Below are 20,680 nucleotides of genomic sequence, written 5' to 3'. Positions count from 1 at the left end.
GACATCTACTTCTTGAAGAATACAATGGACTCAGCTCTTCTTACAGCATCTGATGGAAATGCACTGAGTGACTGGATTTTAGACTCAGGGGCATTGTTCCCGCAATTACAAAGAGCTTGATCAGCACAGGTTTACTTGATGATGCTGGCTACGTCACCACTTTTGGACAGAACATGTGGAAGATATCCAAGGGTTCTATGACAGTAGCACATGGAGTAAAGTATGGAGGACTTTACATGATTTATGTATCAAATGTCTCTAAAAATGTAATCAATGTAACCGAGCAGCCGAACGTTTCTTTGTGGCATAGCAGGTTAGGACATATGTCCAAGAAGGGAATGGAAATCTTGTCTCGTTCTGGTTATTTGCCTGGCTTTTCATTTAATGATTTTGAATTCTGTGAACATTGTCTGTATGGTAAGCAAACACAGCAGCCACATAAGCATAGAAGCAGTAGAAGAGATACACAGTTGGCACTTGTTCATAGTGATTTGTGTGGACCTATGCCTAACCTATCTCTAGGGGGAGCTTCTTACTTTATGACATTTATAGATGATTACTCGAGAAAAGTATGGGTTTACTTTCTCAAGCACAAGGATGAAACGTTTAGTGTTTTCAAAACGTTTGTGACACTTGTGGAGAATCAGAGTGGTAAGAAGCTTAAATGCTTACGCACTGACAATGGTGGAGAGTATGTTTCAAAGGCCTTTTAGGACTTTTGTGAGTCAAAAGGTATAAAACGTGAACTTACTGCTCCCTACAATCCTCCTCAAAATGGTGTTGCTAAGAGGATGAATAGGACCATACAAGAGAAGGTCAGAAGTATGTTGTCTAATGCACATCTGCCAAATGGGTTTTGGGCTGAAGCTGTACCAACAACTGTTCATCTTGTAAATAGATCTCCTAGCAAGGTTTTGCAGAAGGATTCAGTGCCAGAGATGGTATGGTTAGGCAAAATGCCCTCATACAAGCATCTTAGAGTCTTTGGCTATGAGGCATATACTCACGTTCCAAAGGAATTTAGGAACAAACTTGAGCCAAAGAGTAGAAAGTGCATCTTTCTAGGCTATGGTAATTCTGGTGAAATGGGGTACAGACTTTGGGATCCCGAATCTAGAAAGGTTATCCGCAGCAATGATGTTCACTTTAATGAATCCAAGTATCATTCTAAACTAGAGAGGGTTGAGGAGATTAGAAGAGTTGTCTTCCAAGAAGATGGACCTGCACGTGCAAGACAAAATGTCAGGGCTCAAGAGGAGCAAGGACAAGATAGAGTGGAACCACAGGTTGTGGCTGAGCCTGAGCCACCTATTGTGCGTAGATCTGGACGTGTCACGCAACCTCCTGATAGGTTTGTTCCATCCATGAACTATGTCATGTTGACTGATTGCAATGAGCCTTCATGTTATAAGGAAGCAGTGCAAATGAAGGACTCCGGGAATTGGCAATTGGCCATGCAGTCAGAGATGACAGCTCTGCATAAAAACCACACATGGAAGCTAGTTATATTACCACATGGCAAAAAGGCTCTACCTTGTAAATGGGTTTACAGGTATAAGATCACCGCTCATGATAGTCAGACAAAGTACAAAGCAAGGCTTGTTGTCAAGGGCTTTAAGCAAGAACAAGGCATTGACTTTGATGAATTCTTCTCTCCGGTGGTCAAGATGACTACATTGAGATGCTTTCTTGCATTGGTTGCCATATTAGATTTGGTGTTGCACCAAATGGATGTCAAGACAACGTTCTTGCATGGTGATTTAGATGTGGAAATTTACATGCAACAGCCAGAAGGGTTTGTTGAGAAAGGCAAGGAAGATTGGGTATGCCAGTTGTTAAAGAGTCTTTATGGCTTAAAACAATCATCGAGGGCATGGTACCATAAATTCCACAAGTTTATGCTTTCTCAAGGCTAGGAACGTAGTGAGTTCGATCACTGTCTATATACAAAGAAGTCTAAGGATGGCAGTTGGTTGATCCTTATTTTGTATGTGGATGACATGTTGATTGCTGGCAAGCACTTGGAAGAAATTTCAGCTTTGAAGTCAAAGATGGCAAAATCGTTTGACATGAAAGACATGGGTGAGGCAAGTCATATACTTGGTATGTGCATTGAGAGAGACAGATCAAAGAATTTGATTTGGTTATCTCAAACAGAGTATATTGACAAGGTTTTGCAACGTTTCAATATGGAGAAGGGAAAGGCATTGAGTGTTCCATTGACACCATATGTGAAACTTAGCAAACAAGATTGTCCTGTGTCTGAGGAAGAACAGGCTGAAATGGATAAGATTCCATATGCGTCTGTAGTGGGTAGTTTGATGTATGCAATGATTGCTACTTGCCCAGACATTGCATTTGCAGTGGGAGTAGTAAGTCGATACATGTCAAACCCAGGCAAGAAACATTGGGAGGCAGTGAAAGGAATATTGAGATACCTGAAAGCTACAAAGAGTATGCGTATATGCTATGGGAGTTAGGAGCTAAGTGTAAAGGGTTTTACAGACTCAGATTATGCAGGTGACTTAGACAACCGAAGGTCTACGTCAGGGTATGTCTTTACATTGGCTGGTGGAGCAGTATCATGGCGTTCTAGATTACAAGATTGTGTTACTCAGTCTACTACAGAGGCTGAATATGTTGCAGCAGCAGAGGCATGCAAAGAATCAATTTGGCTTAATCGACTAGTAACAGATTTGGGAATCAAAGAAGAGATGCCTGTGTTATATTGTGATAGTCAAAGTGCTATACAATTGGCTCGCAATCTAGTTTATCACTCAAAGACAAAGCATGTGGATGTGAAGTATCATTTCATCAGGGAAATGCTCGAGGATAAGCAACTTCATCTTGTCAAAGTTCACACCACAGAAAATCCTGCTGATCTACTTACAAAAGGACTTCCCTCAGAGAGCTTTGCGCATTTTCGCAAGCAGTTAGGTGTAGGGTAGTACATCACTTCTCTACATCTCTTGTATATTAGCTTGTATAGTAGCTTCTCTCACACTTAAAGTACCACATTGGACTTTAAGTGGGAGGTTGTTGGGGTATAAAGCCCAATGTGGTCGCCCAGGTAAGTGGGCGGGCCGCCAGGTATGTACACATATTCTTTTGTAAAAACCTAATAAGAACTCACTATGCTCTACACATTACAGTAGAGCGAGTTCACTATATCGTCGTGCTCTTCTTCTCGCACTCTCTCTTGCATCGCACTTCCGCTCGTACTCCTTCAGGGTATGCATACAAGGGTATGTTCTGCCTTGGATTCCATCAAAACCTTCGCGTCCGTGTGGTTAGGACATCCTCATGTCAACGAACAGGTTGTGGATTCGATTCACCTGGTGGGTATTGACCATGGCTTTCTTTTTTGTCCATCCACCCGCCTCGAGATTCCTACGCTTGGCTCCTATTTGTTGATTCCATCTCTCCAGCTTCATCAAATAGCCCACGCCATTTAGTGTTGTGGACGGCCCAAAGGCAAAATACTTGAAAGCATTGAAAGCCCTCCATTATTTACTTGGTGAGCCAAAGGTAGCACTTTGAGCACACAACCAACCACATGGCGCATCAAAAGATGCATTTAAAAAAAAAAATCGCGAACAGATACCATCGATGGACAAAAGTAAAAAAGCATGTGAGGTCCTCAACCCCGAGAAGATTGGAGCGACTTAATAGATGGCCTTCCTTTATTCTCCTTTTTCATTGACAACACCCTACTTCATTTCCACAAAGTAGAGATACGAACAACAGAAGAGAGGAAGTCCTCTATCCATCGTTTTCGTGGTTATAAAGCTCATAAACCACAAGCCAGGTCGATAATTCAAGGATTCTAATGAAAAATACTTCCTAACATAAAGATGAAATCCCATTGACATATTTAGAATCCATAAACAATGATTTTTTTCCCACGTTTAAGAGGCACGGCGGCCGCCATCCATAAACCATAAATATGCTATGAGATTTAGTTTAAACTAACTCAACTAATCGGGTCCATAGCTTTCAAGGGCACGTATATTTGAGACTTCTCGACTCTTGGCACAATGAGTCTCTAATTTGGTCTTAATAAGAGGGAGTAGAGAGTTTTTCGACTAATCGAGACCACCCATCCTTGACTGGCAACCTGAGCCAGCCACCACCTTCTACCTCACACTCACACTTTTTAGCTTGTTTTTTAATTACTGGCACACTGTTTTATATATACAAACAATGTTCCTTAATTAATTCCAAACACAGGTTCTTTTATACAGCCCTTTAAACAATCCAAAAAAATTCAAACAAGCCCTAATGAAAACAGTCCTATATTTCAACAAAAAGAACTTTTCCAATTTCTTATGAGTTTACCGCTACCCACGGACTTCGTTCTGTTTAACCAACAGAGCCTTTGCAAAGGATTTATTTGCTAGCCGCAAATTGTGCAACCTTTCCATCTCGCTAACCGCCAGGCATCCCGCTATCTGCGAAGCAGTTTGCTAACCGCCAGGCATCCCGCTAATCGCGATGCATCCTGCTACCCACGAGGCATCCCGCTAACCGCGAGGAACAAAAGAGAGCCGGTAACCTCAGCTTAATCTCCGCTAACCGTGGAATCATCTTGCTACCCGCAAAAAAATAAATGGTTCTTCAAACATGATCAACCAACTCTTCATATCAACCAGTAACAAGTTATCAAACAATAACAATTTATCAAGCAATACAATTTAACAAACGGTGATAATTTATCAAACAGTTCTTTCATTAATCTGTAAAAACGTATGCTTGTTTCTTGCGATAGAATCACATTTTTTGGACGGTTTAAGGAAATCCCTATGCTTAGCTTCCCAAGTCAACATGAATAGCAATGCAGAATTATAAATTTGTCTTATCGGATTAGCGACATGTTCGATTACCTCTAGTATTTGAGGTTGGACGATTTCACCTTCTTTCGGAGTTGATACCTCCGCTTGAGTTATGATTGGAGTAGAGGATATCTTCTTTTGTACCTTCCGTGAAGATGGAACAACATGAGTATCCTTCGAGCTTCAGGTCACTCGCTTCGGGGCCATCGTAACGAGGTAGAGAAAAGGAAAAGAGAGAAAGAGAACTCAAGAATCCAAAGGGCAACACGACGATGTTAGAAAAAAACTTGGAGATGGAGATGGCTTGAAGGTACGAGCTTGAGGGAGAGAAGGTAAATCCGACGTCAAGGCAAGAGAGCTTCCGCTTCTAAGAGTGTGTGTCTTTAAAGTGAAGGGAGAGAAGTCTTTATATAGGCTCTCAAGGTCAGCTAAGAATAGAGGGAATCAAAGAGAGATAAGTTTGCGCACATTCGTAGTTGTAAAAAATAAATAAATAAATAAATATATTATTATTATTATTATTATTATTTACGAACACGGATTTTGATGTGCTATTTCAGTTCTCTAGTTTTAAAAGAAGCTTGGCTTCCAAGACAAGAACTCTAAACTTAACTCCTTCCTCTTTCTTTCCTAAAAATACTCCTCTTTTCCTAAAATTGTTCTCTCTTTCCTAAAAGGTCAACTCTTATCTTTAGATACAATCTTGAAGTTTAAGTTTCCTGTCAACCTATTGTTTTCAAGTAAATAAGGGTCATAATTAGTAGTTCTAAAGTCCGATTTCGATCCGATTGTTCCATTAGAATGCTCTTTGACTTAATAAAACGCGAACCTTAAATATTTGCAAAGTAAATGAAATACTTTTATTGAAAAATGTTAGGTACATTACAATCCCCCCGACTTAGGGATTCGAAATGTCCTCATCTCGAGAAAAAGAGAGGATACTCATACTCTTATTACTAGCGACTATCATTATGTCTAAAAGGGTGATGTTTTTAGCCTGCTTCACTTGCTAATGTTGTTCTATTAGTCAGATGTGGACAAGAGTTTCGATAATGTCCCAACTCTCCATATTCAAAGTATCGAACAATCACGCGTGGAGAATTTTGCACATTAGTGGCATAAGCTCTTTGTGGTTGTCTATCCCTGAAGCTTTGATTCTTTTCAATTCTCCTTGTAATCCCTTGTTCCTTCATCAAAGATTTAGCTCATAGTAAAGAATCTTGTACAGTGGTGGGCTTTAGGGCTTCCAATCGCGAGCTAATTGATTCTCTTAAACCTTGACAAAAGCGAGCTACTTGCTGCTCTATGGTCATTGATGGTGCGTAACGTGTAAGCCTTACAAACTTTGAGTAGTACTGCACCAAGGATAAGCTATACTGTTTCAAGGTAAAGAACTCATTCATCTTTATCGCTTCATGGGCAGGGGGTAAGTATCTTTCTTTCACTGCTTGTTTGATTTTCCACCAACTCTGAGAGTTCTCCAACACTCCCATGTCACGACAATGTTGTTTCTACCATAATTTCACTTCCCCTGAGAGACTATACATCTTTAACATCGCTTGATTTGCAGGTGTGGTCCTTGCAACAGAGAAGTAATCATCCATAGCTTCAATCTATACTTCTGCATCTTTCTCAATATCAATACCCTCTCCTTTAAAAGAAGGTGGTTGCATTTGTTTGAGCAACAACTTCTTCTCTTGAATTTCCGTATAAATAGCATTGTTCTGAGGGGTTTTCAACGTAGAAGTGATTTGAGGATTCCCCTGAGTGTACGTCAATGTTTATAATAACTCAAATCAATAGGGTATTTTTCAAACTTGGACTTATCATTTCCTCTAACAGCTCAATCATATAACTTACCAATCATGACCTATCCATCTTATTAAAACTTAAAACCATATGACGTAACCAATTCTGACTTATTCAGTCCATCAAAACTCAATCACATGACTTAACCAGTCATGACTTATCCAATCTATAGAAACTCAATCATATGACTTAACTAGTCATAATTATCTCAGTCACATGACTTAACTAGTCAAAAAATTTCATTGTAGAAAAACAATTCAATCTTCTAATCATAAAGTCATCAAAATGTCATATAGGACACATCGATCGGCATAATGTAATATCTCTGCGAGTCAAATTATAGATGTAGAAAACCATACACATGAGGAAGCTTAAAGTAGCCAATTTAATCTTTTTAACCTAAGCTCTGATACCAATTGTGAGGTCCCTAACCCCGAGAAAATTGGGGCGACTTAATAGGTGGCTTTCCTTTATTCTCCTTTTCCATTGACGACACCCTACTCCGTTTCCACAAAGTAGAGATACGAGCAACAGAAGAGAGGGAGTCCTCTATCTATCATTTTGGTGGTTATAAGGGTCATACACCACAAGCCAGATCGATAATTCAAGGATTCTAATGAAAACTACTTCCTAACATAAAGATGAAATCCCATTGATATATTTAGAATCCATAAACAACACCTTTTTTCCACGTTTAAGAGGCACGACCGCCATCCATAAACCATAAATCTGATATGAGATTTAGTCTAAACTAACTCGACTAATCGGGTCTATAGCTTTCAGGGGCACGTATTTTGGGACTTCTCGACTCTTGGCACAATGATTCTCTAATTTCGCTTCTCTTAATAAGAGGGAGTGGAGAGTTTCTCGACTAATCGAGACCACCCATCCTTAACTGGCAACCTGAGCCAACCCCCACTTTCCACCCCACACTCACACTTTTTAGCTTGTTTTTTAATTACTACCACAATGTTTTATATATACAAACAGTGTTCCTTAATTGATTCTAGACACAGGTTCTTTTATACAGCCCTTCAAACAATACCAAAACAATTCAACAAGGCCTAATGAAGACAGTCCTATATTTCAACAAAAAGAACTTTTTCAATTTCTTATGAGTTTGCCGCTACCCGTGGACTTCCTCTCTCTAACCAACAGAGCCTTTGCAAAGGATTTGCTAATCGCTAATTGCACAACCTTCCCATCCCGCTAACCGCGAGGCATCCCGCTACCTGGCGAGGCATCCTGCTAACCACGAGGAACAAAAGAGAGCCGATAACCTTAGCTTAATCTCCGCTAACCGCGGAATCATCTCGCTACCCGCGAGAAACAAGAGATATTCTTTCAACAATTCTTCTCTTTAAATGGTTCTTCAAACATGATCAACCAACTCTTCATATCAACCAGTAAAAACTTATCAAACAATAACAATTTATCAAGCAATAATAATTTAACAAACAGTGATAATTTATCAAACAGTCCTTTCACTAATCTGTAAAAACGTATGCTTGTTTCTTGTGATAGAATCACATTTCTTGGACGGTTTAAGGGAATCCCTATGCTTAGCTTCCCAAGTCAACATAAATAGCAATGCAGAATTATAAATTTGTCTTATCGGATTAGCGACATATTCGATTACCTCTTGCCAAAGTGAAGGTAGAGGGGTCTTTATATAGGCTCTCATGTCAGCTAAGAATAGAGGGAATCAAAGAGAGATAAGTTCGCGCGTGTTTGTGGCTATACATATATTTATATATATATAATATAATATATTAATATATATTTTACGGACACGGATTCGATGCGCGATTTCAGTTCTCCAATTTCAAAAGAAGCTTGGCTTGCAAGACAAGAGCTCTAAACTTAACTCCCTCCTCTTTCTTTCCTAAAAATACTCCTCCTTTCCTAAAATTTCTCTCTCTTTCCTAAAAGGTCAACTCTTATCTTTAGATACAGTCTTGAGGCTTAACTTTCCCATCAACCTATTGTTTTCAAGTGAATAAGGGTTATACTTAGTAGTTCTAGAGTTCGATTTTCGATCCGATCGCTCCATTAGAATGCTCTTTGACTAAATAAAACGTGAACTTTAAATATTTGCAAAGTAAATGAAATGCTTTTATTGAAAAATGTTGGGTACATTAAAAAGCAGCACAAAGAGCTTTTGGCTGGGATGGGACACTTTCAAGTTCTCCATCCCTGCGCCTTTCGACTTTTGGAATAGGCTTCACAGCCCTCACTCAGCTCCCCTCCGCTCATCACTTATCGGCTCCTTCTTCAGCGCTTCTTGATTCCTCCCTGGAATTGGCAGCTTCCTTGCCCTCTACGAATTGTCGTTTCCTCATCTTGCCCTCACGATCCTCCACTTTCCATGGCATCCCCTTCCTTTGGCTGCCAACGAGTGCCTCTTCTTCTCTTACCCTCGTGCACACAAACCGACTGTCAAGCCTTCCTTAAATTGGCCATGTGATAGTTCCTTTTTTGGAGGCGATCTACGGTCGCATATCATTGTTTATCATGGACAATGATGAGAAGCAAGAGAAGGGTGCAGGATAAGGGGACATCAGAAGGAGTATATGCAAGGTATCCATTGTAGTGGACACCACAAGGGGTATATGCAAAGGTAGCCATCGTAGGTCACAGGGTCTTGCTCTATGGCTGTCAACTTTTATTGCCCTCTACTACAACAAGCATGACTACTGCTACATGTAAATAATTTCTTGTGCAATGAGGGGAGACATGATTGCATGATGCCTTGAGTTCCAGTCAGCACGTCGTTGAGCAATTCCCGCAGGATGACTCTCATTGAAAGAGTCTCAAGAGCTCCTTCACCTCTGGAAAAAATGATCTGAGTTTCTGGATCATTTCTTAGTGGCTACATGGAATGCCAAGGCTGATTGCATGAACTAAGGTTTCTTTCATGTTTGCTGGGAGAGACCTCCAAGGAGCACTTTTGGGCATCACCTGAGGTGTTGCACACGGAAATGGACACAGTTTTATCCATTGCCTCCCTGTATTTCTCTTGCTTGTTTGCAGTGGAGCCCGCCACAATTCACATGGGTGTACAAATTTTTGTTAGAACTAATGATGAGGTGGTTTATGCTATTTTCTGATGTGCATGTTACCTCATTTATACAGAATTCCAACTCTGTGTTTCTCTTCAAACTCACCAAGTAAAGAGTACTCTATCAATGTGTTTTCAACCACGCTCACTATCACATTTGAGCCTGCCAAGGGCTCCTATGCCTTCATATTACAAAGACTTCACTGACAATTCTTCGCATGGAATTTCTAGTCTATGGATCCAGATAGGTTCGACCCCAAACGTTGCAACATCAAAAAACAGTGCAATCTTGGAATGGCATTGAAATATGGAAGCTTAGCAATTCTGCTCGTAATTTGGATGAAGCCATGGTACTACCCATCCAGCAGTTAGGCTCTAGCAGGTCCAAGATTGCACCCATTATCGGTGGTGTCGATGTGGGTGTGCTATGGTTCTTATTGTTGTAGACCTGCTTCTTTTCTGCCGCAAGAAATCCAAGGTCTACAAGCACTCACCATCTGCATGGTTGCCTCTACCCATACACGTCGAAAAATCTTGATTTGACTCATGTGAGCACTTCCATAAAGTTTATAAAGTTGATCCCGAATACTTTAGAAGGAAACAATTGACAGAGAAGTCAGATGTATATTGATTTGGTGTGGATTTTATGGAGGTTCTATGCGCACGTCCTATGATCAACCCAACTCTTTCTAGGGATCAAGTGAATCTAGCAGAGTGGGTGATGCATTAGCAAAAAATAGGGCTTCTTGACCAGATAGTGGATCCATATTTGGCAGGCACCATCAACACTAACTCTTTAAGGAAGTATGGGGAGACATCTAAGAATTGCTTAGCAAATTATGGGCATTGAAAGGCCGGCAATGGGTGATGTGCTTTGAAACTTGGAATATGCTTTGCAGCTACAAGAGATAGTTATGACTGGTGCAATGGATGAGGACAATTTTAACCAAATTTTGAAGCTTTTGATACAACTTGTCATAAAAACTAATATCTAATACTCTCAAATGATTGTCTCATGTTAAATTGATCATTTAATATGGGGAAGTATTAGGGGAGTAAAATCTAGAATATTGGTAAGGCTGCCATAGGGATCCAAAGGAGGAAAAATATGGATCTAAAGGGAGACATTTTTCAAAAAAGCAATGTGCTTCAATGGGGCTTAAAAGACCTAAGGTTCATCTCCATTAAGACTTCCATAGGCTAAGGTTGTAAAAATTAACTCAATTATCCAATGGCCAAAGCAAGGGGAAATTCAATAGTCATGGGAAGACTAAAAAGTCTTCCCACATCCCTAGGAAGGAGGGGGCGAGCCCTTTTAGTAGGGGATGAGAGAGAAACACACACACACACACACTCCAAGGCTCCCCCTTTACACAGAGGGAATACTGGCAGGCTCCTAGGCCAATTGCCCCCAACCTCCCCTCAAATCCTATTGGATGGCCATAGAGGTGGACCAATGAGAATTAGACTAGATTAAATTTGGTCTAATCAATTTAAAAATTCTTGATAAAAGAACCAATAGAAATTAAGCTCCCTAGAAGACTATTGGACATTCTACCAAGGGGTCCAATGAGCATTCAACAGCCCAATGGCTTGCCTGATTCCTATTGGCCAAATGACTAAGAGGTTCAATGAGAGTTTAATTGAATTATTTAATTACCTAAAGCTCTTACAAAAGGGGAAAGGGGGACACTTGTCAAAAGCCTATCAACTATGCTTCTAATTTGTGATTGGCTAAGCTTTGCAGGAGCCAATGAGAGGCCAGCATGAGCAAATAGCAAGAGAGGTCGACCAAGATGAGAGAGAAGGCTGCATTTTACTCTAACACAATGCTACACACACACACACACACACACACACACACACACACACACACACACACACACACACACACACACACACACACACACACACACACACACAAATCATGTGTGCAAGAAGAACTCCATCTCCGTCTCCAAGCATTGAGAAGTAGAGGCCTACACCAATAACTCTTGGCTATGGAATGCAAATCCAACCAAGAGCCAAGCTTCAATGGGATGCTCATCTCCTCTACCATGCTAATTACTAAGATAAGCTATGCTATTAGAGTGATTATGTGAGAAGAATACTTCTTTCTCATAAGATACCTCTTCTTCCTCTCAATCTATCCTCATCCCTGCTAGCTCTCACCATTTTTGAAGGGACTGACGCCAGGGACACTAGGTGTGTTTTTCAAGCCTAATTTGGTGCGTGAAGCTTCTGATGGGGGCTTTTCACAAACCAAGCTCCCATACCCCTCTTCTCTCGTCCCCACCCCATGAAAGCCCCCTCTTAGGGAGGGAGTGATAAAAGACATTGGAAAAAGTAAGAAAAAAATAAAGTATGATTATGTAAATATATGAGAAAGGTAAAATAGGCCACCTCATGCCTGCGGGGCAGCCCATCCCCACCTTGCCTCCTTTTTCTTCATTGCTGCCCCGCCGGGTGTCCCTTTTCCTCTCCTCCACTCAAAAGGTCAACCCCCTCTCTCTCTTTCCCTTGTCCTTTCTCCTTTCTCTCTCCCCTCAAGCTACCCCACCTCTCACCAATAATGCATTATAACTCACCAATAATGCACCCTAACTCACATGCAACTTACCCTATCTTCCAAAATAGTATACCCCACCCCCTCTTTCTCTCTCCTATCATATCCTATGACCCAAATACCCCCCTCTCTCTCTAAAGGGCGCCATGTCTCTTGTCTTGTAGCTAAATAACCTCCCCCACACTCACACACATTCAGTTTCACTGAAAAAGGTGCCCACAGACCCATCCCCACCCGGTGGTTACCTGATTTTTCTTGTGTTCACACACATCTGCACACAGATTCACCTCTGAACACACTCCCCTCTCTCCCCTCTTGTAATTACTTTATTCTCCATGTCACCTCTCACTTTTTTTCATCAACCCATCTCTCTCTCTTAGTCTCTCTCTCATGAGACTGCTGTTCTGGCACATATACACACAGCCAGACAAGTGGGGCCCACAGTCACATGGCCTATGTAGATAATGATTTCTTCATTTCTAAATTCTAGAATTCCTCCCCCCTCCTCCCCTATATAAAGAGGGGTCACCATCACACTAAATACACACACAACATCACCAAAGAACACACTATGCACTGTATGTGCCTAGTGCACACACACACACCTAAACCATCACCATCACCGCAATCACCATGCTTGTCTTGAGCATGACCTCTACACCCTTGGCTATGGAAGATGAAGGGCAACTAAATGAAGGATGATGGCCATAACCCTCGTGCGAGTCTTCGCCATCAACTCCCACCTATCCACCATGTGCTCTACCACTCTCTCCCTTCTCATTCCCCTACCCTATGCTCCCCATTTCATCGCCTTATTCTCTAAATAAAGCTTGAGGTTTTGTGAGTATGTTTTCTTGCAATGTTTTGCCCATGTGAGGTGTGCGAAATCGCCACCTAGTCTTGTGTTTGGAGTGAGCTTGTGTATGTGTGAAGGGTGTGCGGATTCGCCATCCTTTTGTGGTGCCTAAGTACTAAGCCGCTATACCCCCTCCCTCACTCTCTCTCTCTCTCTCTCTCTCTCTCTCTCTCTCTCTCACTCTCTCTCTCACTTGATCTCATTCCCTTTCCTCTTCATTATTACTCCCAAGCATCCATCTCTTTTGGATGAAAACTTTGTTATGGTGGTGTGTTGTTTGCGTCCTAGCCGCTGAAGCTAGGTGGTGCCCCCTGTTTGCTTTACCATGACAGGCTCGAGGCGCGCCATTCGGTCCCCGGTGTTTTAGAGGCCGTCGGGGTTCGGGGTTCGCTTTGCTCCCGTCATTTGGTGCCCCCATTGAGGATCTTTTCATGAAACCCTTCAGTTTACAAGACTGAAACCCCTAAACTATTGGGAATGGATGAATGGCTAGCAGGATTTGCTAATTGGACGACAGAAGAAGAAGAGCTCCAAGCACAACTAGACGAACTCCGCATCTCCATCGAAGCTCGAGTGCCAGGCGTAACGGTAATCGATTTGCGGTGGGAGAGTCAACCAACACGCCAAACCCAGTGGATATACATAGGCCAAGTGCCAAGAAGAAGAAGGAGAAGGTCGAAACCATGTCCACAACCTACAACCAACCCACAACAACAAAATGGAAGGAGCTCTACACAATAGAGAATCAACACTATTCTACTTTGAGAATCGGGTAACTCAAGTCACCGAGGTAATTATCACAGTCAGTTTTCAAGTCGCACCTGATGCTGCAGCACAGATAACGGAAGCATTGGCTCACACTCTCACTAGAGAAACTAGGGATCTACTGAGTTTGTTTCAGGAAAGAACACCACCCTCTCCCACAAGCTTGGACAGTGACTAAGCACCTCTAAGCTTCACATGAATCAGTACAACCTACCTCAAGACAGATCACACATACCAACACGTGTACGCTCAATCAAGGTAATACTAGATTTGAAGGCTCACTACCAGCACGTCATTGACACCATGCCGGGTGGGGAGCGGTTTTTGGAGGTTCTGGCATCACATCAACCATTTGTCTTACCTTTGGTACAAGGCAATGTACCGTTTGAAGTTTTAATCTATGTCCTAGTATAAGAGGGTATACACGCCTCCTTGTAAAGAAGAAAAAAACTTTTGCAAGTTAAGCAGTGTGTCTTTCTAGCTCTCTCTCAGTAATCATGGCAAGTGTAGCATTTCCAACATTTAAAGGAAAGAAGGGGGAGGATTTGGTAACAGACTTCCTAGATGACTTTGAAGTAGCATGTGTAGTGAGCAACAAAGATACGGATGAATCCCGGGTTAGAATCTTTAAGCATCTCATGAAGCTAGAAGCTAGATCATGGTACAATGCACTTCCACAAGCAACAAAGGATGACTGGGAACCCTTAAAAACCGCTTTTAAGAGGCGCTTTGGGGGAGGTACCACTTCAGAAAAGTTGTGGGACAAGTTGAGAGACTTGAAGCAGGAGGGTCTTTTAGAATATGCCACCTATGAGTCCAAATTTGTGGATTTGTGGGAACGGTGGGTTGAGTCACTGGCAAGGGGGGAAGCCGCACCCAATTAGCCGTTGAGATTGCTCGCCTTAAAGACAAGAAGCTGCGAATGAAAGCCAAAGAAACCGAGTCAACAGAATCAGGAACATCGCGTCGACCAGCAACTACGACAACCACCATTCCACCACCACCACCGGCTCTTGGGGTAAGAGATGACCAACAAGATATGTTGGCCCATATTACTGACCAACTGCAGAATTTGTCTGTCCACTTAATACAACAAGGGAGGAGTCAAGAAAGAGATCAAGACCCTGGAAGAGCACGACGACAAAACAGGGAGTATCATTGCTACAACTACGGAGAAGACGGTCACGGTATGTACTACTGTCCCAAGCCACGACAAAACTATAATAGAGGAGGTAGGAGGAAGCAATTGTCACCCCCTAGAGAAAGAACACCCCCACCCCGAGCACCACCCCCACCAACACAAATTCTACGTCCACCCCAGACACCACTACAAGCATCAATCCCACCTCTTCCACCAGCCCCACCACATGATCGCCCTGTAAACATCATAAGGCTAGAAGAGAAGGGAAAAGCTATAGTAGTGGATCCACCCAGAGCAAAGGAGAGGGACAAGGGTAAGGAGAAGGTAACCTTTTTAGAACCACTTGAAGCCATGAATGTGAAAAGAGCTAGGAGGGAGAAAGCTACACAATCAGATGATGAGAGAAGCATGAGAGGAGAAACTAGCAAGAGGCCATCCAGGCCACGACGGAAATTGGGCATCACCGACTTCTAGCTAGGGGAAAGTTCTAAGCCCTATGATCTAACATTGGATGTGGCAGAGCAAGGACTGAAGATTACATGACCACAACTGCTACATCTTGTACCTAAAGTAAGGCGACAATGGTCTAAAATGGTAAGTACAAGACGCTCCAAAACAAAGGTAGCCGGAGCAATTTCGGGATGCAACATGGATGACATCCTTCCAATTGTCGATGTAAACATAAAAGGAAAGAGGGTTGGAAACACCTACATTGATGGAGGCGCACAAATCTGTGTAATGAGCGAAGCTATGATGCTTCGATTAGGGCTCGAGGTTGACAGGCCTTCGCCATCCAAGGCAAAGATGGCAAACAACGCAAAAGTACAGTGTGTGGGTGTGGTAAGTGCCGTGAAAATCAAAGCTTTCAACACTGAGGTAGAGGTAGATGTTTTTGTAATGCCTACTAAGGGGGAGGGCTATCCACTAATTTTGGGAAGGCCATGGTTGATGGCCATGAAGGCAAAACAGGACTGGGGTACTGGCCTTCTATGCATGACCGGTAAGAAAGGGGAGACAATCTACTACGACATGAGGATTGGCAAGCAGAAGCAAATGAATCTGGAAACATCGGCAGATGAAACCACTAGCGAATCTTCCAGTTCTGAGGAGGAGACCACATCCACCAACGAAAGTGACAGTTCCATTGATGTGATGGGTATCATTATGAAGGATCCACAAATGGTAAGCACAACTGGTGATCCATCACCAAAAGGGCAACCCAATGAAGAGGAGAGCAAATCACCTAGCCTAGGAGGAAGTAGGTTGAAGGGTATGTTGTCTACGGAATTAACACTTGAGGAGAAAGATAGTTTTTTGCAAATGTTGATGGGATTTCCTAACCTGTTCATTGACAAATATGAAAGAATCACAGGCATTACAGTGGTGGAACATCATATTAAGCTGAAGGAAGGGGTAAAACCAGTTGTGCAAAAGATACGACGACTGGGGGTCATACAAGAAAAGGCACTCTTGGCCGAGGTAAGGAAACTGCTGAAGGCGGGATTCATCTATCCTGTAGAAAAATCAGAATGGGTGTCACCCATAGTGGTGACGCCTAAAAAGAATGGTAAGTGGAGGGTCTGTGTTGACTACAAACCACTAAATGCAGCTACAAAGAGAGACCACTTTCCACTCCCTTTCTTGGATGAAATTCTGAATGAAGTAGCGGGTTTTGAATGCTATACCGTCTGTGATGGTTATTTTGGATACTTTCAAATACGCATAGCCTTGGAAGATCAGCTAAAAACCACTTTTATCACGCCATGGGGTTGTTTTGCATACAGGGTTATGCCATTTGGTCTCACAAATGCACCTGCCACATTCCAAAGATATGTCACATATGTTTTTCAACCGTTCTTTGGAACATCCATAAGAGTGTTCATTGATGATTTTTGTATATATAGCTCCCGTATTTCACATTTAGAAAAGGTAACTGAAGGTTTGGCCAGGTTGCAGATCCTAGGTGGGCAATTAAATGTGGATAAATGCCACATTGGGGAGAGTAAAGTCATTCTACTAGGCCATGAAATTTCAGCAAAAGGTATTAACGCCGACCTAGGTAAGGTGTCCGCACTCATAGCCCTACCTTCACCAACGACCGCACGTCAACTGGTCTCTTTTCTACAGAAGGTGAGGTACTTAAGTAGATTCATACATCTACTATCACAACTTGTTCTACCACTGCAACAACTCACTCAAAGATCAACTTTCACTTGGGACGAGGAAAGCGAACATCACTACAACAAGGTAAAGGAGGTCTTAGCCACTCTGCCAACTATCTCACCACCTAAGTGGGATGAAAAATTCTATGTCACCTCAAGTGTTGGTGATGACTCATTGGGGGCTGTGCTACTCCAAAAGGATACGACGACATCTTTCATGAGGCCAATCTACTTCTCTAGTCGAATGATGACAGCAGGAGAGAAAGGTTTCACCCATGTGGAACACTTAGTCCTAGCTCTTAGATTTGCAACTACAAAGTTTAGGTCATATTTGCTGCCTAAGCAATTTGTGATTCTAACCACGGATGAAATATTTCCCTATGTTGTACAACACATGGATGTGTCTGCTAGAATTACTAAATGGCTAGTTCGTCTGCAAGAGTTTGACTACACGATACAGGTAGAAAGCATGACAAGGGCAAGTTTGGGGGGACTCATGACCTACCAAGTCTTTGAAAGGAAGTAGAAGCAATCTAAGGAAGGAGAAGTCCAATTACCTCCAGTACCACCGATGGTAGAAGGAGCATACTCTCTCTACTTTGATGGAGCCTACAAGCGAGCGTCCGACAAAGCAGCTGCAAGCATAGTGGTCTTTGATGACAAAGGGACAAAGGTATTTTCGTTGGGCCAATTGTTAGATTCACATTCTAACAATGAAGCTGAGTATGCAGCACTAACCAAGGGTCTACAATGGTGCGTCTCGTAAGGTGTACAACACCTTAATGTATTTGGGGATGCTCTACTTCTGGTAAGGCAAGTAAATGGAGCATGGACATGCAAGAATCCTAGTTTAAGGACTCACTTAAGTGGTGTAAAAACCTTGTTGGGTAAGTTTGAAGAAGTTCAAATACACCATATCCCAAGGGCTCAAAACCAAGAAGCAGATGCCCTAGCAAGTGAAAGACTACAGGAAGTGGTGGTTGGAGCAATAAAACTAAAGCTCCCTCTATTTCACGGCAGTGATGCCTTGCCTGACATCATGCATTTTTTGGAAACAGGGGAATGCCCATCAGATTTAATAAAGGTACAGAAGCAATGGCTGACGCGGAAGGCCACAAGGTATCGACTCATCAATGATGGTTTGTACTGTAAGGGTAAGGACCAAATACTCAGGAAGGTCCCTCTCTCTCACGAAATCACGGGAGTAATTGCTAGCTGTCACGACGGGGTTTGTGGTGGTCACTTTGCCCTAGACATAACAAGTAGGAAAATCTTGCAAGCAGGCTTCATATGGCCTAGCCTCAACCGTGATGTACACCACTGGTTCAAAACATGTAAGTTGTGTCAAAAGGCCGGCACTAGGTCACTTATGCCTGAACCACAGACACCTATTCTCTCATATGGCCCATTTGAAAAATGGGGTATCGATGCCATTGGGCCATTACCTAGGGCCAACTCAGGAAAATTCTACATTATCATGGGGGTCGACTACATGACTAGATGGGCAGAGGCTACAGCCACCACTAGAATCACAGCGGTAGAGGTAGCTAAATTTATCTACGAGCACATATGTTGTAGGTTTGGCACACCTTTAGAGATCATCTCTGATAGAGGGCCAGGTTTCAGAGCAGACTTGGTAGGAGAATTAATGCAGAAACTGGGCATTACAAGGAGGCACTCTTCACCATATTACCCTCAATGTAATGGCCTAGTTGAAAAGGTAAATGGAATGGTTTCTAAAATTATTACCAAGCAGGTGAACAATCATCCTGGAGACTGGGATAAGTATCTACTACCAGCTTTATGGGCCTACAGAACTTCATTTTGTACATCCTTGGGATTCACACCGCATCATCTAGTATTTGGTAAGGAAGCAATCTTGCCCATTGAAGTGCAACTACAAAGTCTCAGAGTAATGGCAAGCCAGCTTAAACAGCCCAACATGCATTTGAGAGATCACATCATCAACTTGGAAAGACTGCAGCTGGACAGAGAAGAAGCAATAAATTATTATGCAGCACAAGCAGAGCATAGACGGCTTAGCTTTAACGAGCATCTCCGGAAAAAAGAATTGAAGAAAGGAATGTTGGTGCTCCGCTACGACAATCGCTTCGACACGCGCAAGGATAAGAAACTCCTACTCCGATGGGAAGGTCCTTTCATCATCAAGAAAAATTATGCCAATGGAAGCTACCAGCTTATGGAGGCTGATGGAAAACTTCATAAAACCAGGGTAAATGGTTGGCGACTTAAACCTTATTTTCTTCGATTTGAACAGGCTCCACCTATTGACATTCTAGATGAGGACACACCATCAGCCGCCACCTCCGACGATAATGATCAAACAGATGAGCTAGAGACATGAATGCCTCTAGCCAAAAGGGGAGGGCTAATGATGGGGGCTTTTCACAAGCCAAGCTCCCATACCCCTCTTCTCTCGTCCCCACCCCATGAAAACCCCCTCTTAGGGAGGGAGTGATAAAAGACATTGGAAAAAGTAAGAAAAAAATAAAGTATGATTATGTAAATATATGAGAAAGGTAAAATAGGCCACCTCATGCCTGCGGGGCAGCCCATCTCCACCTTGCCTCCTTTTTTTTCACTGTTGCCCCGCCGGGTGTCCCTTTTCCTCTCCTCCACTCAAAAGGTCAACCCCCTCTCTCTCTTCCCCTTGTCCTTTCTCCTTTCTCTCTCCCCTCAAGCTACCCCACCTCTCACCAATAATACATTATAACTCACCAATAATGCACCCTAACTCACATGCAACTTACCCTATCTTCCAAAATAGTATACCCCACCCCCTCTTTCTCTCTCCTATCATATCCCATGACCCAAATACCCCCCTCTCTCTCTAAAGGGCGCCATGTCTCTTGTCTTGTAGCTAAATAACCTCCCCCACACTCACACACACTCAGTTTCACTGAAAAAGGTGCCCACAGACCCATCCCCACCCGGTGGTTACCTGATTTTTCTTGTGTCCACACACATCTACACACAGATTCACCTCTGAACACACTCCCCTCTCTCCCCTCTTGTAATTACTTTATTCTCCATGTCACCTCTCACTTTTTTTCATCAACCCATCTCTCTCTCTTAGTCTCTCTCTCATGAGACTGCTGTTCTGGCACATATACACACAGCCAGACAAGTGGGGCCCACAGTCACATGGCCTATGTAGATAATGATTTCTTCATTTCTAAATTCTAGAATTCCTCCCCCCTCCTCCCCTATATAAAGAGGGGTCACCATCACACTAAATACACACACAACATCACCAAAGAACACACTATGCACTGTGTGTGCCTAGTGCACACACACACACCCACACCATCACCATCACCGCAATCACCATGCTTGTCTTGAGCATGACCTCTACACCCTTGGCTATGGAAGATGAAGGGCAACTAAATGAAGGATGATGGCCATAACCCTCGTGCGAGTCTTCACCATCAACTCCCATCTATCCGCCATGTGCTCTACCACTCTCT

General features: G+C 42.7%; 1 pseudogene; it reads left to right on the top strand.

Moving 5' to 3' along the window:
* The first annotated feature begins 10,049 nt into the window (after positions 1–10,049).
* The window catches only part of LOC147464960 (putative receptor-like protein kinase At5g59700), a 33,932-nt pseudogene continuing 23,301 nt past the window's right edge, over positions 10,050–20,680 (top strand).

The sequence above is a fragment of the Adiantum capillus-veneris genome, chromosome 1, assembly GCF_014529385.1.
Source record: "Adiantum capillus-veneris isolate H3 chromosome 1, ASM1452938v2, whole genome shotgun sequence".
In the NCBI taxonomy this organism is placed as follows: Eukaryota; Viridiplantae; Streptophyta; class Polypodiopsida; order Polypodiales; family Pteridaceae; genus Adiantum; species Adiantum capillus-veneris.
The sequence above is the reverse complement of the archived record's forward strand: the minus strand, read 5'-3'. Positions and strand labels throughout refer to the sequence as shown.